Below are 6722 nucleotides of genomic sequence, written 5' to 3' on the forward strand. Positions count from 1 at the left end.
ACCGAGTCCACATTGGAACTGCTTTCTCCATCACCTCGTTCAGGAGGATTTAAGAAGAGGGAGCAGGGAAAGCTGGAGAGCCTGAAATACAGTTTCTTCACACTGAGCTGCTTTTCTCCTCTTCCCCTGAAGCCTGACCCTGGGCTGGGCTCTCTGGTTCCCCCAAGACAAGGAGGGATTGGCAGATATGATGCAAGGTCCCGGGGATTCTTGCAGCAGGCTGGTTCTGAGCCGGTTCTGAGCCGTTCTCTGCAGAGGAGCTGACATCTGCTGGGACAGCAAAGCCACTGCAAGGCTTACTACATCCCAGCCCGGGTTGCATCAGACCGAGAAATGAAATCATGGGGTGGTGGTGGTTGTGCACATGAGGGCAGGGGATTTTAATGCGTTTTTGGCTCTAATGAGCAAGCTGACCCTTCCTGTCCAGAAGACACTTCTCACTCCAGGCTTCCTAGGGTTTCCCTTCCCTCACTTCCCTCCTCCCTGTTCCCCCTCGTTTCCACCTCATTATTTCTGCTCCTCTTTAGAACTGACAGAGTGGGTTCCAAGAGACCTGGGGTGCTGTGGATGGGGCTGAGCCCCAAACTGTGCACCTGGAGTCAGTCTCTCCAGAAAACTCCGTGGAGAGGTGAGCCAGGGACCTGTGCAATGACACTGACATTTCAGAGGAGTGTCCCTGAGTCCCCCTGGTACATAAATGAGTGGAAAAACATCTAAACACGTTGATAAATAAAATAGGGCTAGAGGAAAACGAGCCTGGTGTCAGGTAAGGAAAAAGAGTTTCAGCTGGTATCAGCCAGACTCTGCCCCTTGCACAGGGAAGATTAAGCATCTCTAAAGCAGCTTAGGTAGCCTAATTAATGGCTCACTAGCCTAATTAATGGTTCACTAGCCTAATTAATGAAGATCCAGGGTGGACATAAAGGCAGCCTAAGATTTCTGCTTTCTCACTGCTGGGAACTGGCACACTGACTGGAGCAGGCTGGTGGGAGCCAATGTCACAGAAAGAGGTGACAAAAGCTGGGCAGAGATTTTCTGTGCAGCTGCTGGAGGATTTTTAAACAGGAGCAGCTTCAGGGCTGGGCTGGGAACCACTGCCATGGCCTGGTGACACTGCTGACACGCTTGAAATACCCCAATCAAAGGTGCTCTGCTGAAATAGTGGAGGCAAAGAGCAGTCCCTGCAGGAAACCCTGATGTCTCCAAAGGGACAAGAATTTGCTCTGCGAGGAAGCTTGCAGGGGCTGACTTGAGCAGCATGAAAACATCAGCTCCTCCCAGAGCCCCCTCCTCCTGTGCTTACTCACCTGGTCATGCCCACACGTGTTCTCATGCTAAGGTAGCAAAACCTTTCTCTGAAAAGGATTGCTGGGTTCTGGTGCTTGTCAGTGTGGTGGCACATTGGGAAGACAGGCTCTGTAAGCAGGGGGAGCAGAGCTTTCCCACCCAGCAGCTCTTCACAGTAAACTGTTGAAATAGAATCGTGGAGTTTTCAGGGTTGGAAGGGACCTTTAAGCTCATTCAGGTTCAACCCCCCTACATGGGCAGGGACAGCTCCCATTATTGCTCAGAGCCCCATCCAGCCTGGCCCTAAAACCTTCCAGGGGTGGATGGGGCTTCCACCACCTCTCTGGGCAACCTGCGCCAGGGTCTCAGCACCCTCCTGGGGAAAAACTTCTTCAAAACTTCCAATCTAAGTTTCCCCTCCTCTAGTTTGAATCCATCCCCCTCATCCCCCCCATCCCCCTCATCTGCCCCTGTGCTCAGCCCTGGGGAGGCCACAGCTTGAGTCCTGTGTCCAGTTCTGGGCCCCTCAGCTCAGGAAGGAGATTGAGGTGCTGGAGCAGGTCCAGAGAAGAGCAAGGAGGCTGTGAAGGGATCCAGCACAAGTCCTGTGAGGAAGGGCTGAGGGAGCTGGGGGTGTTGAGGCTGGAGAAGAGGAGGCTCAGGGGAGACCTCATCACTCTCTCCAACTCCCTGAAAGGAGGTTGGAGCCAGGGGGGGGTTGGGCTCTTTTCCCAGGCAACTCTCAGCAAGACAAGAGGGCACAAGAGGTCTCAAGTTGTGCCAGGGGAGGTTTAGGTTGGACATTAGAAAGAATTTCTTGATGGAGAGGGTGCTCAGCCATTGGAATGGGCTGCCCAGGGAAGGGGTGGATTCTCCATCCCTGGAGATATTTCCAAAGAGCCTGGATGTGGCACTCAGTGCCATGGGCTGGGAACCACGGGGGGAGTGGAGCAAGGGTTGGACTTGGTGATCTCTGAGGTCCCTTCCAACCCAGCCCATTCCAGGATTCTAGGATTCTATGATTCTATCCCTACCTGACAGCCTCAAAAGTCCCTCCCCAGCTTTCCTGGAGCCCCTTCAGACACTGGAAGGCCACAATAAGGTCTCCTCAGAGCCTTCTCCTCCTAAGACTAATTCAGCAGACTTGAGCAGCTCACTGGAAGGGAAGGTCCATGAGCAGCACCCTCTCCTCAACCTTGGAGGCAGTTTCTGCTGTTTTACCCAAATCAGAAAGTTGTGTATTTCCCCCAGGAGGTGGCCACCCTTAAATCTTCCCTTAAATTACCCTTAAATGCTCAGCCTTATCACTGAGCTCAGTATCTGACTGCCCTGAGAAGGTTCCTCTATTTCACCTTCAAGGCCAGCACCAGTTTTCCTGCAAAACAACTTTGTTTTCAGACCAAGAGCTGTCTGCCACAAAGGAGGCTGAAGACTGAACCACTGCAGCAGGAAACACACAACTGATGCTTCCTGCTCTGTATTTGCCCCGTTTCTCACACTGGCACTTTGGCTCAGAGTAAATTAATTAAAACCAAAACAAGCACAGCCAGGCTGGGCAAGCTTCACATGTGCAGAAATATGGTGTGGAGGGGCTCAGCTTGATGTTAAAGCCAAAGTTGTCATTTTAGCTCTTGGCTGGTCATTTTGGTGCTGAAATGGAAGCATCTGCATTTAAAATCAGAGCTCAGGGAAGGGAGAGCCATGCTCATTTGCTAATTTTTATTCATTTGCTGTAGTTTAGTGGTGGATTAAGGTGAGAATTTATTTTACAATATGTGTTGGGTCTTTTCTTCCCCTCCAGGTGTTTTCTCTATGCTAAGTGGAGCTGCCTTCTTCCTTACCACTGGTAGGGTTGCTATTAATTAGTGCTCTAACACCAGAGTGCTCTAATAGCCTCAGCTAGAATATGTAAGACTGATGTGTCATGATTAACAATCAGAAACATCAATTTCCAAACCACTCATCTCCTCTGCCTTGCTTTTTAATACTATCTCTGCAGTTCTCTTCTCCAAAGCACAGAAAACCCAGGGAAGTCCCCAGGGAATGGCAGAGGTACTCAGACCCTGAGTCTGTGGCTTCAAGTGTGACAATTTGCTGATGGATTTAGATTGATGTCCCTTGGGATAGGTATCTGCCTAAAGCCACACTTTGTACTTCCCTCCAGGGAAGGCTCTGCTTTCCTCTGCTTCCTCTGTTTTCCAGATACTAGAGCAGCAATTTTCAAAACAGAAAATTCAGGAAGCCAATTGAATAGCAGTGAGATCTTATCAGCTTCTGGGTAGAAATGAGCCCTGAAGGGAGCAAAGCACTGTCCCTGACTTGCAGCTTGGTCCATAAAGCAGGGGCTGAGGGGCCTCTGGTGGACTGTGAGCATGGCCAGGATAAAAACCCAAATTCTCTGATATGAAGGACTTCTCCCCAAACCAGCCTTGGCTATGGACAAGCCCTTCCTTGCCCCGCAGCCACGTTTGTCTTTGGGGATGAATGACTTAGAAATGCTGCCATCAGAGACTGGGGGCACTTTTTGGGTTGTTTTTTTTGTTGTTGTTGTTTTCTCCTCCCTGTTTTACATGTGCAGAGAAAGCAAATTGCAGCCTGGGCCTGGGGGAGACTCAGGGACCTATTTTTATGACTGGTTACATGAAGCTTTCTCCTGTGTGAGTGAAAGACCACAGAGCAGGGAATGAAAATCACTTTTCCTGAGCATCCTGACAGGTCTTGAGGCACATGGGGAACTCAAAGCCCTGAGTCTCCCACCCAGTGATGCTCCCAGGTGTTCCACACACATCATCTGGTGTTCCCTTCTAGCTCTTCACAGATCTACACCAAAATCTAGCTGGGATGGATCCTGGCAGCATGGTTGAAGTGGTCCCTGCTCAGCAGCCTCACAGTTCTCTCTGTTTGCAGGGTTTATCTTCATTCTCACCATTCTATACAGCCAGGGCCAGTCCACTTGAACACCCCAGCTCTTCCTACAATGGCAATGCTCTTCTGGTTGATTTAGTTCCTGTGCTGTCAGCATGTCCTCCCGCTTCATCTGTGCCATTAATTCCTTCCTTGCTACTGGCTTCAGAAAGCATTAACAAGGGAAAGATAAATCAAGTGTCAGAGCACAAAGAAGACTTGTGGGAAAAAGCTTTCGAGTCTTTTCTGAAGCTTTCATGCCTGTTATTCTTTTCTTTGCTGATACAGCTGGGTTTTACCATCCTGTTGAATGAGCATATTCCAGACTATAAAAAAAAATAACAAAGTAAAAACCACGTGCTCTTTGTATAGGTCAGAGCTGGATGGAGATGGGCTGCCAGATATAACAGCACAGGACAACTTCAGAGCAGAGGAAAAAATGTGCAAACACAGGCGAAGTCGAGCTCTTGTTCCTCAAAACAAAGCAGAAACAAACCCTGAGACATCAGAAATGAGAGTGTGAGGACTCAGGCATGTCTGGAAGCACACATCTGTCTGCCAGCTGGGTGAAGATGTTTGTGTGAATGAGTAGGAGGACGTCCCACACATTCCCTGTGGGAATCTGGAGTGGCTTTTCCCATCCAGGGTGATGGGAAGAGCTCACCTAAGTCAGTGCTGGAGTCTCAAATTCATGTTTTGGGACACTGAGGTTCTCAGGTCACAATCTTTAGTCTCACCTAGATACCCAAGGTGGCCATTGAATCACTCAAGGAAGATGCAGTCCTCAACATTGTTACAGCAGGATTTCTACACCATGGTGGAGCAGGGGGTTCATTTCACCCTGAGAAATTCATGCCCTGTTTCATGCTTATATTGTGCTTTGTGTTTCCAAAGCACAGTGCAAAGTTTTCTTTGTCCTTTCATCCTTTTTTTTTTTTTTTTTTTCCACATAAACCATGAGAAACTAGACTATATAGTTCAAGAGGTCAGAGAATGCACACTAAGAATGTCCCACCCTACGCAGTTCCCCGCGTGGTGGCCGGCCCCAAATGACCCTGAACATCTGAAAATACACTCAGAAATTTGAAAAATAAAGTTCTGAGAATGCAGCTTGAGCTCACAGAGCTGAGGATGCCTGCACACCCAGTTGTGGAAATAACCACGAATAACACAGCTCCAAAAAGGCAAATGGGGGCAGGTGAACCTAGGTGAGCAGGAGGTGAAAGAGTCTCCCAGTGAACTGATGCCTAGTGAGGACTTCAAGAACAGGTTTCACAAAGATGCAGCTTGTTTGGTTTCCAAAAACAGAATCACAGAATGTTTTAGGTTGGAAAAGACCTCCAAGCTCATCCAGTCCAACCTTTGACCAACACCACAGTCAACTACTAAACTATGTCCTTAAGGACCAGGTCCAAACACCTTTTAAATACCTCCAGGGATGGTGACTCCACCACTGCCCTGGGCCTGACAACCCTCTCAGGGAAAAAAATGTTTCCTGAAGAGTTAAAAGAAGATCTGGCCCCAAAGGAATTAGTGACCAAACTGCTGTAGACATCAGGACTTCCTAATCTGTGTGTGTAGAGCCAGGGAACTCAGCAGAGCTCCTGCATCTCATGGAGGCTGAGAAATTACCCCATCCACTTGACCTGGTCTCTCTGTAGCCTTCTGTTTGCTTCCTGTGCATAAACATTCACTTTTTTTTTTTTTTTGCAATTTCCCAGCTCTTCCCTTTGTACTCCGGGGTTGTTCCCAAGACCTGAGGTTGAAGTGTAGGTGGAATTTCAAAGCATGGGATAAGTCCTGCAACTTGCAGAGCACGTCCTGGGTGTTGGGGTTAATCTGGTGGGCAGAAGGGACCTCCAGTGGATCTTTGTTCATTTTGGGTGAGGGAAGGGTTGAAAAAAATGATAAAACAGGGATGAAAGCCACCACGCTTCCAGGAAATGCGTTGTTTTTCTGTGGGAATTCAGGGAAAAATATGATTTTACTCCTTCCCCAGTGAGAGCAACACCCACAGGGGCAATTTTGAAGTGCAGGGGGATGAAAGGAAACTCAAGGCTCAAAGATGTATTTGAATTACAGCGTCCACTCTGGTTATGTGTTCAAAGCCAGCGTTTTCCCAGAAAATTTTACCCGGCCTCAGCATCCATGTGAAATACCACATTAAAAAAATCAAATCATCATTATTTCTTCCCCACCATCAAACAAAAACCCCAAAGATCTGCCTGGTGTCGAGGCCCAGCAGCACCCATTTCCCTCAGGTCCCTGAGGCCCAGCAGGATAAACCCCCTTTTCCCATAACTTTGTGCCTGGAAACAAAACCACTCGTGCAGCACCTCAATCCCTACGTTTTTTTTTTCGTCGTGCAGTTAATTTTTATTTCTCCATGGGGCCTTCTCCTCCTCTTTCAGGCACCCCCTGTGCCCTTGGCTCCCCACAGCGGGGCCATTTTGTGTGAGGGGAAGGGGCCATTTTGTGGGTCCGACGGTGTCCTCAGGGCCCGAATAAATAGGAACAGAAGTCAAAAAGGA

The sequence above is a fragment of the Heliangelus exortis genome, chromosome 13 (assembly GCF_036169615.1).
Source record: "Heliangelus exortis chromosome 13, bHelExo1.hap1, whole genome shotgun sequence".
Taxonomy (NCBI): domain Eukaryota; kingdom Metazoa; phylum Chordata; class Aves; order Apodiformes; family Trochilidae; genus Heliangelus; species Heliangelus exortis.